The sequence below is a fragment of the Aedes albopictus genome, chromosome 1, assembly GCF_035046485.1.
Source record: "Aedes albopictus strain Foshan chromosome 1, AalbF5, whole genome shotgun sequence".
Classification (NCBI taxonomy): Eukaryota; Metazoa; Arthropoda; class Insecta; order Diptera; family Culicidae; genus Aedes; species Aedes albopictus.
In genome coordinates, this window is record NC_085136.1 from 105,685,215 (window position 1) to 105,699,402 (window position 14,188).

Sequence of the window (14,188 nt, forward strand, 5' to 3'; positions counted from 1 at the left end):
TATTTCGAGGGCATTTCAGAAAGCATCAGATGATTTTTGGCGAGTTTCAGAGGCGTTACGAAGGCGTTTTCGGTGGTTTCTGAGGGTCTCAGGTGCGTTGCATGGGGTCCAAAGGGGTTTCAGCAGGATTTCGAAGGCATTTCAGACAGCTTCAGAAGATTTTTGGCGAGTTTCAGAGGTGTTACTCAGGCGTTACGTAGGTGTTTTGTGGGTTTCAGAGGGTATTAGGTGCGTTACATGGTGTCCGAGGGGGCTTTAGGGGGATTTCAAGGGCGTTTTCGGAAACTTCAGAGGATTTTTGACGGTTTTCAGAGGCGTTATACAGGCGTTTTTGGGGGATTCGGAGGGTTTCAGGGGTTTTATAGGGGGTTTTGAGGTGAGTTAAGTGGGCCTTTCTGAAAATACATTTTGAATCACAGCACTTAAGTAAGCTTTAGGGAGATTTCAACGTCACTTTAAAGCGTTCCTTAAACGTTTCAGGTGGTTTCAGAAGACATTCAAGACGTTACAGATTGTTAACGATTCTAGATCCGATGACCTATACTCAAGGAATCTCTTAGCGATTCTTAAAATTGACTTACCACTTGTCAGCACAAAGCTGCATGAGGCTGTGTAAGCAGTACTTTTATTCAATCATTTAAGCACACAAGCTATAAAGTATTGTAGATTCGATGACTTATGCTCAGAAAGTACTTGAACAATCCCAAACCAACTCCATACTCCCCCCCCCCCCTCTGAGCACGCCCTAAACTCCCCTTAACTCCACTTGCAACTTAATTGTCTTAAAACAACCTTACCCTAATCTAAAACACTCCAGATGCTCTAAACACAATCAGATTCCATTAAGGTAACGTTACCTAAATGGAGGGACCTAAATGGAAGTTTGAGTGTAGACTAAACTAAAACATGGGCATACGATATCTTGCGATGGACAAATGACAGAGCCATCGTCAACCCTCATAATCACCCGGAAAATTAAATCATTTAACCCGCAAACGGTCACCCAACCCTGCAAGTCCTTCGAGAACATAATGGTGCCAAGCACCATCAGAAGATGATAATTGGCCATTTTGTGTTGTTTGGCTGGCACTGGCTTCCATCCATCCATCCATCCAGCGAAGAAGAGTCCTCTTCAAGCCGCAGAAGAAGACGATGGTGCTGGTGATGATGATGGAATCATGGTGATGAGATGAAGTGACGTTCTGATTGGATTCTGTCGTTCAACTCGTTATATTCCGAGTTTAGCTAATTAGCCACAACGAGCTTTCTATGCTTTTTCGGGTTTTTCCGTGGCCGCCAAATTTAGTGGGTGGGGGACGTTTTAAGGGGGGAAGAAGGCATAATTTTCAGGAAAGCTGTTCCCACTCAGCTCTGAGTCCGATGAGGTCCACTTGAGGGGGAAAACCCTTATCGAGGCTGGGAATGAAAAGACGCCCCGTTTCTCGTTTCGGTGCAATTGATTACAGTTGGTTTTGCGAAGTGGCTGCTTCCAGTGGGACTTTTGTTGGGTTCGAAAACTTCAAACTTTATTGGGTTTACATAATTTGTAAAGTTGTCCCTTCATCGGCGGGTCAGGGCAGTGCAGTGCAGTGGGAGAAATACTCAATACGCGAACACATTTAGCCAATGATTCCTGACCCGGTACGATGTTCGACTAATGTTCTCAGAACTCGGCGATGCTGGTGGCGGGTGGTATCACGCACCGGTATGGGAACTTTCCGCGTGAAAAGTGGCAACAGTGGCAAAAACTTTTCCCCACATACATATGCCGAACCAAATTGAGGGATTAAATAGGGGCTTCCCGTGAAATACGGAAGTTGAGAGCATCATGGTAAGTAAGGTGAGCGCATTGAGCTGGTAGGAAGCACGTGAGGGATGGGTGGGTTTTGAAACCGGAACTTTAGCTAGTTATGCGGGTACGAAGTTTGTGCTAAATTAGCGAACGGGTAATTATGCAAAGGCAAATTGAAGGATTAGGGGCTGCCATCGAGTAGAGTGGATCAGCTACCGCGCGATAATGGAGTTTTCCTTAGTTTGCATTTAACATTTGACCCAGTTTTCCGACTTTTAATTTATTGCTGTAAAGTTACCGATCGGCAGTTTCGACTGTCGTTGCTGCTTGATTGTTTTTATTGTTCTTTGACAACGAATTTGATATAAGGTACACCGGGGCAAGTTGAAACGGGTGGGGCAAGATGAAACAGCGGGTTAACATGATGTTTTCTAATGAGATAAACAGTTTGATCGCCATAACGCATAGTTTTTGATTCAGAAGCTGCCCAACTCGCGTCGATTTGTGCTGTGCGTCGTCGTCGTCGGAAGAAAAGCGGGAATTCGGTCGTGTGATTATCAGTCGCTGGCATAAGCTGCCCAACTCGCGTCGATTTGTGCTGTGCGTCGTCGTCGTCGGAAGAAAAGCGGGAATTCGGTCGTGTGAGTACCAGTCGCTGGCATAAGCTGCCCAACTCGCGTCGATTTGTGCTGTGCGTCGTCGTCGGTAAGAGAAAAGCGGGAATTCGGTCGTGTGATTACCAGTCGCTGGCATAAGCTGCCCAACTCGCGTCGATTCGTGCTGTGCGTCGTCGTCGTCGGAAGAAAAGCGGGAATTCGGTCGTGTGATTACCAGTCGCTGGCATAAGCTGCCCAACTCGAGTCGATTTGTGCTGTGCGTCGTCGTCGTCGTCGGAAGAAAAGCGGGAATTCGGTCGTGTGATTACCAGTCGCTGGCATAAGCTGCCCAACTCGCGTCGATTTGTGCTGTGCGTCGTCGTCGTCGGAAGAAAAGCGGGAATTCGGTCGTGTGATTACCAGTCGCTGGCATAAGCTGCCCAACTCGCGTCGATTTGTGCTGTGCGTCGTCGTCGTCGGAAGAAAAGCGGGAATTCGGTCGTGTGATTACCAGTCGCTGGCATAAGCTGCCCAACTCGAGTCGATTTGTGCTGTGCGTCGTCGTCGGTAAGAGAAAAGCGGGAATTCGGTCGTGTGATTACCAGTCGCTGGCATAAGCTGCCCAACTCGCGTCGATTTGTGCTGTGCGTCGTCGTCGGTAAGAGAAAAGCGGGAATTCGGTCGTGTGATTACCAGTCGCTGACATAAGCTGCCCAACTCGCGTCGATTTGTGCTGTGCGTCGTCGTCGTCGGAAGAAAAGCGGGAATTCGGTCGTGTGATTACCAGTCGCTGGCATAAGCTGCCCAACTCGCGTCGATTTGTGCTGTGCGTCGTCGTCGTCGGAAGAAAAGCGGGAATTCGGTCGTGTGATTACCAGTCGCTGGCATAAGCTGCCCAACTCGCGTCGATTTGTGCTGTGCGTCGTCGTCGTCGGAAGAAAAACGGGAATTCGGTCGTGTGATTACCAGTCGCTGGCATAAGCTGCCCAACTCGCGTCGATTTGTGCTGTGCGTCGTCGTCGTCGGAAGAAAAGCTAGAATTCGGTCGTGTGATTACCAGTCGGAGTGGGTGGCAAGATTTCATCCGGGTGCCAGTGTCGCGCGCGTTTGCTTCAGTTCGATTTTTTCTCTTTCTATTTTGTATTCCGAAGTTAGCATTTCGACGGCGGCGGACCCAGCGTGCATCAGTGTGTAGTAGGATTTCGTCCGGGTGCCTGTGTCGCGCGCGGTTGCCTCGGTGGTTCGATTTTTTTTTTTAATATTTCGACGTGATTATTTCGACGCGGTTGAATTCAGTGTGCGGTGGACGCGTCGTGGCTCAAGTCGGTTCCAGATTTTTCGCTTCCCATCGCACTGTAGTGTGAACGAGAAAGAATACAATCGACGCGGTTGAATTTAGTGTGCGGTGGATCGAGTCGGTTCCGAATTTTTCGCTTCCCGTCGGCGCTAGTTCCCAATACACTTTTAGTTGATAATAAATATTTTCTTTCATTTTTTTGCATTTACACAAAAGAGAAAAAATCCGGGCGCCGACAAGTGAGTCGCGTTCAGTGTATTTCTGTGTGGAATAGACTAAAGGTTTCTGCTCCCTAGTGGAGTGGAGACGCGCGATAGAATTTTCTTTTTGGCCAGTTCTTGCGTCGAAAAGTGGTCGGTTGTTAACGGCGGTTTGTGTATATTGATCCATTGTCAAATCATATCACCAACCATAGGTGACTCCCGGACTGACAATGTACCTTACCCTACTAACAAAAAAGTCCTTCCTGAGACAAACGTGGAGATGCAGCGATTCGCGGTCTTTTTAACAACGTTTGTCTTACTAACAGTCCCTCCCTTCCTCGATGACCGTAAGGACGTGGCCGGCGCCGTTATTGACCTATATAAAGTTGAGAGCTCTCGAACTGTGTACATTGAGAATAGTAAGCTAGTCCCAAGCCCTATTCATTGGTTCCCTGTGCAATTTCGATTGCTCTGGTCAATCACGGAGTAGCAACTACGAATTGTGCGGTCATCTATGCTCATGCTCATGCTCATGCTCATAACGCATAGTTTTTGATTCAAACAATCTTTTAACGAAGAATAAATTACCAAATTGTATTGAAATCTGTTTCAGAACTTCGTGTTTCATCTTTCCCCACCCGTTTCAACTTGCCCCGGTGTACCTTATGTATATAATAGTTTGAAATTAAGCGTCTCTAATAAAGTCATAATGATAATAATAACAGCAATACTTATAATAATTTTAACACTTTCGTAGCGTAGTTAGTATAAATGACATCGCGAGTAAATTCCTGTAGCCTTTGTTTTGAAAAACCTAGCAATCTCAAAACTTTCAGACAATTCATTTATTGCTCTTTTCCAGACCAGTCGGCCAGTATGCTACAAAAGACGTAAAAATGCTTCATTTGTAAGCAAAGTGTGTTTAATTGACAAAATGGGAGACAAATTCGTGAAACCACCCATTTTAGTGAGATTCGAACCCACGACTACGTGTCGCTAGTCTGGCGCATTAACCAACTAAACCACAGATCAAGATACGATTTTGCGGAATAGAGAGTCAAACCTGGATTAGAAGCACCACCCTAACCTGGTCCGCCTTTCACAACCTTGTCTCTTCTCCGGCTCTCAGATGTCAATATCCCGCACTCTCGCGGCCAACGAACAACAAGTGCGAGCGTATTGTTTTTAGAATGATGATATTAAAGCTCGACGGACACGTAGGGTATTGGTTCCCTTATTAAGCATGTGGCTCCCATTTTCATCCTACGAAAAACAAAGGATTGAGGCGGTGTTTGCTTTGTTTCTTATTTTTGTATTTTTTGTTAGAAGTGAGCACCCTTGAAAACAAAAAGAACGGAATCAATCGGTGCCGTAATCGCTTGTTTTCGAATAGGATGAATATGGGAGCGTGAGATTACTGATGGCACACGTACCCTACTTCGTCACCGATCACATGGAAGGAGAACTAAACTTGTGAAAGACGAACCCAGTTAGGGTGGTCCTTCGAATCCAGTTTGACTTTCTATTCCGCAGAATCTTATTTATGTATTTATTCGTTTATTTATTTCGTCAACCGACTAGACATGGTAAAGTCAATCGTTTCGCAGTGTTTATTGTAAGCAACCATCATGCGATTTATAGGTTCAAATTGGTGGTTACTTATAAACATATTTAAATTTCTTAATTGCCGGGAAGGTATATACAAATTCTGTTTTAATAAGTTGTCTGGGGGTCTCCAGTTAGGCTATGGATCGCCAATCCGGAGATGGCGGGGTCGATTCCCGTTCCGGTCGAGAAAATTTTCTCGACCCCCTGGGCATAGTGTATCATTCTACTTGCCTCACAAGATACAAATTCATGCAATGGTAGGCAAAGAAAGCCCTTCAATTAACCTTCATCCAGCCAACGTACATTTTCCACCTTCGGAAAAGCACAAAAATGGTCATAACTTTTTTGTTTTTCGATGGATTTTGATGAAATTTTCACAACTTCCCGAAAAACTCTTCTAGTTTATGATGCCGGGGACATGGGTACCTAGTCCACATGGTTCCGGAGTTATTCCGGATTGTCTTGGGGTACCAAAATTGGCCACATACTTTGCGCAACGTATATCTCAAGATCCCGATGAGGTAGAAGTATAGTTTCTTCGGGGATTTTGTTGAGCAGGTTAAGAACTAACTGGCAACGGCGACTTTGGTTCGCGATTCAGCCGCTAGGCGGCGCTAGTGTCAAAAATGTTCAAACCCTCATATCTCAGAAACCAGATAAGATAGAATGATGCTGTCTTCGGCAAAATTCGTCAGCAAGCTCAGAACTATCTGATAGTAAAGTCTTTGGTTTGGGGTTTATGCGCTAGGTGGCGCATTGTGTCTGAAAAATTCAAATACGTATATCTCAATACCCTAATGAGGTACAAGCATGCCGTTTTCAGCAAAGTTGTTCAGCAGGCTAAGAACTTTCTGGCAGTGGCGTATTTGGTTCGAGAATCGTCCGCTAGGTGGCACCACGGTCAAAAATCATCAAACTCCTATATCTCAGAATCCTGATAAGATAGAATGATGCCGTCTTCAACAAAGTTCTTCAGCAAGCTAGAAACTGTCTGATAGTTGAGTCTTTGATTCGTGATTTATTCGCTAGGTGTGTGTATATTGTTACTGTAATGAGCTAAAAGCATGCCGTTTTCTGTAAAATTGTTCGGCAGATTGAGATCTATCCGGCAATGGCGACGCTAGATCCAGAAACGAAATATTCAAACAATTTTATCTCAAAAATCGGAAAACGTCCAGCTAATTGTTCCAAAAGTAAGACGTATCTGGTATCCTTGGTTCTGATATTATTCGATAGGTTCCGTCAAGTATTGAGAAAATATTTGTATGAACACCTTAATGAACAAGAAGCATTCCATTTTCAGCATAGTTGTTCAGCAAGCTAAAAGTCATTTGGCAGAATAGTAGATAGTCGAGTACGGTGGTACAAGAGGCAATACTTTAACACCGTCTTTGACCCCCTGCAGACATATGTTGTCGCCCTACAATATTGCTTCTTTTGCTCCGTTTTCTTCTAGGACATCCAGAAGTTCCTCCGGAAATCCTATGGGAAATCCTCCAGGGATTAATCCGGAAATTTCTCCAGGATTTCATCTAGGACTCCCATCAGGAACTCCTTCAGGAAATCTTTCGGCAATTTATGCAGGAATGCTTCTGGGAATTTTTCAATTTTCCAGGAATTCCTCCGGACTATTTTTTTTCTAGAATTTTCTCCGGAAATTTCACAGAGAATTTCCCCAGAAATTTGTCCATGAGTGCCTCTGAGAATTCCTCCATAAACTCCTCCGGGAATTTCTTCAGGAATTCCTCCGGGATGTTCTACAGGAATTCCTCCAAGAATTTCTCGAGGATTTTTTCCAGGATTTTTCCAGGAGTTTCTCCAGGAATATATCCGGGAATTTTCCAAGGAAAACTGTCGGTTTTTTTTTTCAAGAAAAGCTTCTGGGAATTTCTCCAGGAATCTCTTCAGGAAGTCTTCCGTGATTTTTTTCACAAAACTTTCGAGAATTTCTCCCGGAATTCCTCTAGGACTTCCTTTACGAATACCTCCGGAAATTTATCCTGTAATTCCTTCGGGAATTTCTCCAGGAAATCCTCCAGGAATTGTTTTGGGAATTTTTTCTGGAAAAATTCCAGGAAATCCTCCAGGAATTCTTTTAGGAATTCCTCCGGGGACTTTTCAGAAATTCCTCCGGGAATTTTTAAAGGAAATCTTTGGGATTTTCTCAGGGGTTTTTTTCCACTGGGAATTTCACCAAGTATTCCTCTGAGAATTCCGCTAGGATTTTCTCCACGAATTCCTCTGGAAATTTCTCTACAAATTCTTCGGTAATTTATCCAGGAATTCCTCTGAAAAATTCTTCAGGGATTCCTCCTTCCTTGGGGATTCCCCGAAGAAAATTCCTGGAAGAATCTCTGGAGGAATCATCAGAGGGAATTCCTTGAGGAATCTCCTGAAGAATTCCTGGAGAAATACCCAAAAGAATTCCTGGAAATAAATCCGCAAAAGGTCTTGGAGAAATTGCTGAAGGAATCACCGAGGGAATTGCTGATGAAAGTCTCAGAAGAATTGCCGGAGAAATTCCTGGAGGGAGTCGTAAAGAAATTCCTAGTATAATTCCAGGAAAAATTTTGGAAGGATTTCCTGAAGCAATTCCTAGTGGAATATCTGGATAAATTCCAGGGAGCATTTCCAGAAACATTCCCGGAGAAATTCCCGGTGGAATTCCTGGAGAAAACAAAGGAGGAATTCCTAGAGAAATTTCCAGAAGGATTCCTGGAGAAATTCTCAGAGGGTTTTCTGAAAAAAAATCACGGAAGACTTCCTAAAGGAAGACTTCCTGGAGAAGTTCCCAGTGAAATTCCCGGAGAAACTCCTGGAAAAACTCCCGGAAGAGGTCCTGTAGAAATTCCCGGAGACATTCCCGGAAGAAACAACGTAGCAATATTGTGGGGTGACCAAAATTGTCTGCAGGGGGTCAAAGACGGTGCACGCTATGTCTGAACCAGCAGATTATAAAAATTGAATGTACATCGGGTTTCTTTCCACCAAACATCAACATTCAAGCTATATTTTCATTTGCAGAATGTTTTAAAATATTCTATCGGTGAAAATTTTTCCATACATTTTGTATGGGAGAAAAATTGGCCGAAAATAAGAATTTCATGTAAATTTGTATGAAAAACAGCTAAAATGATGAAAAAATCAAAATTTCCCCGATGAAATATTTTAAAACCTTCTGCACATGAAAATATAGCTTGAATACTGATGTTTGATGGAAAGAAACCCGATGTACATTCATTTTTATAATCTGCAGGTTCTGACATAGCGTGCGGTGCAGCGAATAACCTAGCGAATAAATCACGAATCAAAGACTCAACTATCGGACAGTTTTTAGCTTGCTGAAGGGCTTTGTTGAAGACGGCATCATTCTATCTTATCAGGAGAAGTTTGAAAACTTTTCACCCTGGCGCCACCTAGCGGATGATTCTCGAACCATAGGCGCCTCTGCCAGATAGTTCTTAGCCTGCTGAACAACTTTGCTGAAAACGGCATGCTTGTACCTCATTAGGGTATCGAGATATACGTATTTGAATTTTTCAGACACAATGCGCCACCTAGTGGATAAATCCCAAACCAAACACTTTACTATCAGATAGTTCTGAGCTTGCTGACGAATTTTGCCGAAGACAGCATCATTCTATCTTATCTGGTTTCTGAGATATGAGGGTTTGAACATTTTTGACACTGGCGCCGCCTAGCGGCTGAATCGCGAACCAAAGTCGCCGTTGCCAGTTAGTTCTTAACCTGATGAACTAATTCGCCGAAGAAACTATGCTTCTACCTCATCGGGATCTTGAGATATACGTTGCGCAAAGTATGTGGCCAATTTTGGTACCCCAAGACAATCCGGAATAACTCCGGAACCATGTGGACTAGGTACCCATGTCCCCGGCATCATAAACTAGAAGAGTTTTTCGGGAAGTTGTGAAAATTTCATCAAAATCCATCGAAAAACAAAAAAGTTATGACCATTTTTGTGCTTTTCCGAAGGTGGAAAATGTACGTTGGCTGGATGAAGGTTAATAACTGTGGAAGTGCACAAAGAACACTTCCGCGAGGCTGGCCAAGTCCCAGTGGGGACGTAGAGCCATTAAGAAGAAGAAGAAGAAGAAAGTGAATCTATGCGATAAAAAACAATATCGTTTACCAATGAAATCATTGCGATTTCACGCCGCTCTTTTATAGTTTGTATAAAAATACAAGGGCGTTGTCAGCTTTTCGGTCAGGGGGAGGAGCAAGCACCCTTAGCAACTTTGTGCTTAAAAGTTTTTATAGCTCAACGCAATACGATGAAATTGAATATAATAACATTATATTCTAAAAGCATTATTTAACCCTTCAGGGGCTGTCCATAAACCACGTGGTCATTTTTTTGGGACTTTTCAAACTTTTCAAACTTCCCGGAGCAATCCCTGAAAGACATACTGGATAAAGCCCTGGAACAATTCCTACACGAATGTCTGGAGGAAGTCCTGTATGTAGAATCCATGGAGGAATTCCCGGAGGAATCCCAGAAAGAAGTCTGAAAGTATACCTGGAGGAATTTTTGTATAAATTATGGGAGGAAAACCTCGAGAAATATCTGAAGAGATCTCATGAGGAAATCCTAGAAGACATCTTAGATAAATTTCTGGAGGATTCCTTGTAGGAAATTCTGGAGAAATTTTTGGAGAAATTCTGGAAGATATCCTTAGAAAAATTCAAAAGAAATCTCTTCAGGAATTCCTACAGGAAATCTTAAAGAAAGTTCAGAAGAAATCTCTTCAGGAATTTCTAGAGGAACTCTTAGAGAAATTTCAGAAGGAATCCTTGGAGGAATTTTTCAAAGAATCCTTGAAGGAATTCCTGGAGGAATCCCTGAAGCAATTCCTGGGAAAATCTCCAGAAATAATAGGAGGAATGCCCGGAGAAACTTCTGAACAAATTCCTGGATAAAATCTTGGATGAGACCCAGCAGGAATTCCTGGAGAAATTTCCTGGATGAATTCTTGGAGCAATCCCTGAAAAAATCCTGGGGAAATCTCCAAAGGAATCCCTTGAAAAATTCCAGGAGGATTTCCAGGAAGAACCCTTGGAGGAGTTTCTGAAGGATTCCCTGGAGGAATCTCTGGGAATATCCTTGGATAAATTCGTGGAGAAATATCTGAAGCAAATCCTAGACAAATCTCTGTAGGGATTCCTGGAGGAATGTCTGGAGGAAAGCTTGAAAAATTCCTAAAAGTTTTAATGGAGAATTTCCTGGAGAAATCTCTGAAGAAATCCTGGAGGAATTCCTGACACCATTTCTGAAGAATGTTCAAGAGCAATTCCAGGAAAATTTTCTGGAGGAATTGCTGATGAAATCCTGAAGAAACTCTTGGGGTAAATTCTAGAGGTATTTCTGTGGGAAATGCTGGAGGAATACATGATAAAATTCCTGGGGGAATCTCTCGAGGAATTCTTGAAAGAATTTTTTGATAAGTTTCTAGAGTAATTTTCAACGGAATTTTGAGAGATTTATATTATAAAATCCTTTGAGAAAATCTTCGATTGAATTCCTGAAGAAATTCCTGGAGAAATCCTTGAAGAAATTTCCTGGAGGAATCCCTGGAGAAATTCGTGGAGAAATCCCTATAAGAATCCCTGAAGCAATTCATGAAGGAATTTCAGAAGAAATTCCTAGAGAAATGCCTGAAGGAATCCCTGAAAAATTCCTAAGGATAATCTTGGAGAATTTCCTGGAAGAATTTCTGAAAAAAAAAATCCCCAAAAGATTTTCTGGAAAAATTCCTAGAGAAATTGCTGACATAATTTCTGAAGGATGTCCAGAAGCCATTCCTGGATCAATTCCTAGAGAAATTGCTGGATGAACTCCTGAAGATATTCTTGAGGGAATTCCTGGATAAAATCCTGGAGTAATTCTTGGAGGTTTTCCTTTGAGAATTCCAGGAGGAATCTTTAGAGGAATTTTTGCAACATTAACTAGATTGAATGCTGGGGTAATCTCTAGATGAACCGGGAGAAATATCTGAAAAAAATCCCCTGAGAAATTCCTGGAGGAATTTCTAGAAAAATTTCTGAAGGAATTCCCGGAGAATTCCTTGGAAATTTGTGGAGAAACCTCTGGAAAGTCCCTGAAGAAGTTTCTGGAGGAGTTTTCAGCCGAGTTCCAAGAAGAATCCCTGCAACAATTTCTGGAAGAATACTGGAGGAATTTCTGAAAAAAATCTAGAAGGTACATATTCCTACAGTACATCCTGAAAGAATTTCTGAAGGAATCCCTGAAGGATTTCCAGGAGAAGTTTTCTGGATGAATTGCTGACATAATTTATGACGGAATTCCTTTAGCTCCTGGTGTAATTCGTGAAGGAATCCCTGAAGAAATTCCTGAAGTAACACCTCGAGGAGACCCTGGAAATATCCTGGATGAAATCCTGGAGGAATGCCTGCATGGATTTCTGAAGGAATCCCAAGTAAAATGATTGAAGCAATCTCAGTAGCAACTCCTGGAAGAATTTGGAGGAATTTTTGGAGGAGTCCCTGAAGCAATTCCTGGAGGAATCGCTGAAAAAAATCCTGGAGAAATCTCTGCAAGAATCTAAGGAGGAATCCCTGAAAGAATGCCTGGAAACTTTCTTGGAAAAATGCCTAGTAGAATTACTGGTGGAATTCTTGGAGGATTCTCTGAAGTAATTCCTGGAAAAATCTCTGGAGATATTCTTGTAGGAGTCGCTGAAAAAAAATCCTTGGAGGAATCCCTTGAACATTTCCTGAATAAAACTCTGTAGGAATTCCCGGAAGCAATTACTGAAGGAATTTCTGGAGGATGTATGGATGAAGTCCTGAGGAAATGCATTGAGGAAACCCTGGAGGATTTTCTGGAGGAATCTCTGAAAAAAAAATCTTGTAGGATTTCTTAGAGGGATCTCTGGAGGCTATCCAAGAGAAATGCTTGTAGGAATTCCTGAAGGAATCTCCACAGGAATTCCTAGAAAAATCTCTTGAGGAATTTTTGGCGGAATTTATTGAGGAATCTCTACATGAATTCCTGGAGGAATTCCCAGAGAAATCCCTGGAAACATCCTAGAGGAGTTCATGAAAAATTTCGTGAATAAATCTAGTGAGGAATACCAGAAATAGTTGCTGAAGAAATCGCAGATGGAATTCTTGTAGAAATTCTAGAGGAATCCAGAAGAAACTCCAGAAGGAATACTGGAAGCAATTTTAAGAGGAATTCCTAAGGAAATCCCTAAAGAGTTCCTGGAGGAAGTACTGATTAATTCCTGGAAGAGTTCCTTAAATAAAACAAGAAAGAATTCCTGACGGAATCCTGATAAGAGTTCTTTGGAGAATCTTTGGAGGTTTTTTTTTGAATTTTCCAGAATGAATCACAGAAGTAATTCCCGAGTAAAGCCCTGCAGAATTTATTGGAGGAATCCCTGGAAGATATCCTAGAGATATCTGGAAATACTCCTGGAGGAATCTTTAGAAGAATTCCTGGAGGCATTTCTGAAGGAATCTCTGGATGAGTTTTAAGAGGAATCCTCGCAGCAGTTCCTGAGGAGGAGTTCCTGAGAGGATTCCAAGAGGAACTCCTGAAGGAATTCTAATATGTGTTCCTGGGGGAATCCTTGGAAGAATTTTTAAAATAATCCCTGGAGTTGTTCCTGAAAGAAACACAGATGAAATTCCCGGATGAACCCGTAGAGGAATGCTTGAAGGAAAATCTGGAGGAATATCTGAAAAAAATCTCATTAGGAATTCTTTAGGATATACCAGGATAGCTTTTTAACAAATTCCTGAAAGAATTTCTGTAGGAAAAAATATGAAATCCATGTCTGCAATAATTTGTGGACGTACTATTGTTTGAATCTTTGGATAGGCTCCCAAAAGAATGTTTTGTTCAATGTTTATAGGAACTCCTGGATTAATTTTTAGCCAATCTTTGGTAAAATTCTTGAATTCCTGCTGAAATACTTCGAATTATTCCAGATTGAATTATTAGAGCAATCACTAGTGGAATTTTTGAAGAAATATATAGAGAAATCTCTGAAGATACATTTACAGAAATATCTGAAAGTATTTCTGTTGATGGGAACCCCTGGGGAAATTCCTGGAGGAATTATCCAAAAAAGCATAGGATCAATCACTGGAGGAACCTCTATAGATATCCCAGGAGAAATCCCTGGGAGAATGTCTGGTGAAACCCATAGAGAAATTCTTGATAAAATCTCTGGAGCACTCAATGATGAAATCACTGAATGAAGGTATGGAAAAAACTCCTGGAGGAATTCAAGTATCTGTAAAAAAAAATCTGAAGGAATCCTGTGATGAATTCGTGATGCATTTCTTGGAACAAACCCTGAAACGATCACTAACTCTGCAAGATGCCCATGGAAGAATTCACGAAGGAGAAACTCCAGGAGAAGTCCCTTGTGGAATTTCTGAATCCCTGAGAAGTTCCTGAATAAATGCCTAAAGAAATTTCTGAAGGTGTCCTTGAAAGAATTCCTAAATAAATCTCAGTGAAGCCCTGCACAATCCCCAACCTGCCCTCCTCTGACTACGCCCATGCATCAACAAGCAGGCAGCGTGCTTTATAAGATGGCAGTGGGAATGATGTCCAGCCTAATTTACGAAAAACGAACAGTAGAAATTGTTTTTGTACTGATTCTAATCTTTCTTCGTGCGTGGTTGAAAAAGGAGACCA

General features: G+C 42.3%; 1 protein-coding gene across 2 annotated transcripts in view; it reads right to left on the minus strand.

Annotated features, from left to right (window-relative positions):
* Positions 1-14,188, minus strand: part of LOC109397657 (uncharacterized) — a 386,176-nt gene that overhangs the window by 333,006 nt on the left and 38,982 nt on the right. The gene's annotated exons all lie outside the window — the stretch shown is intronic.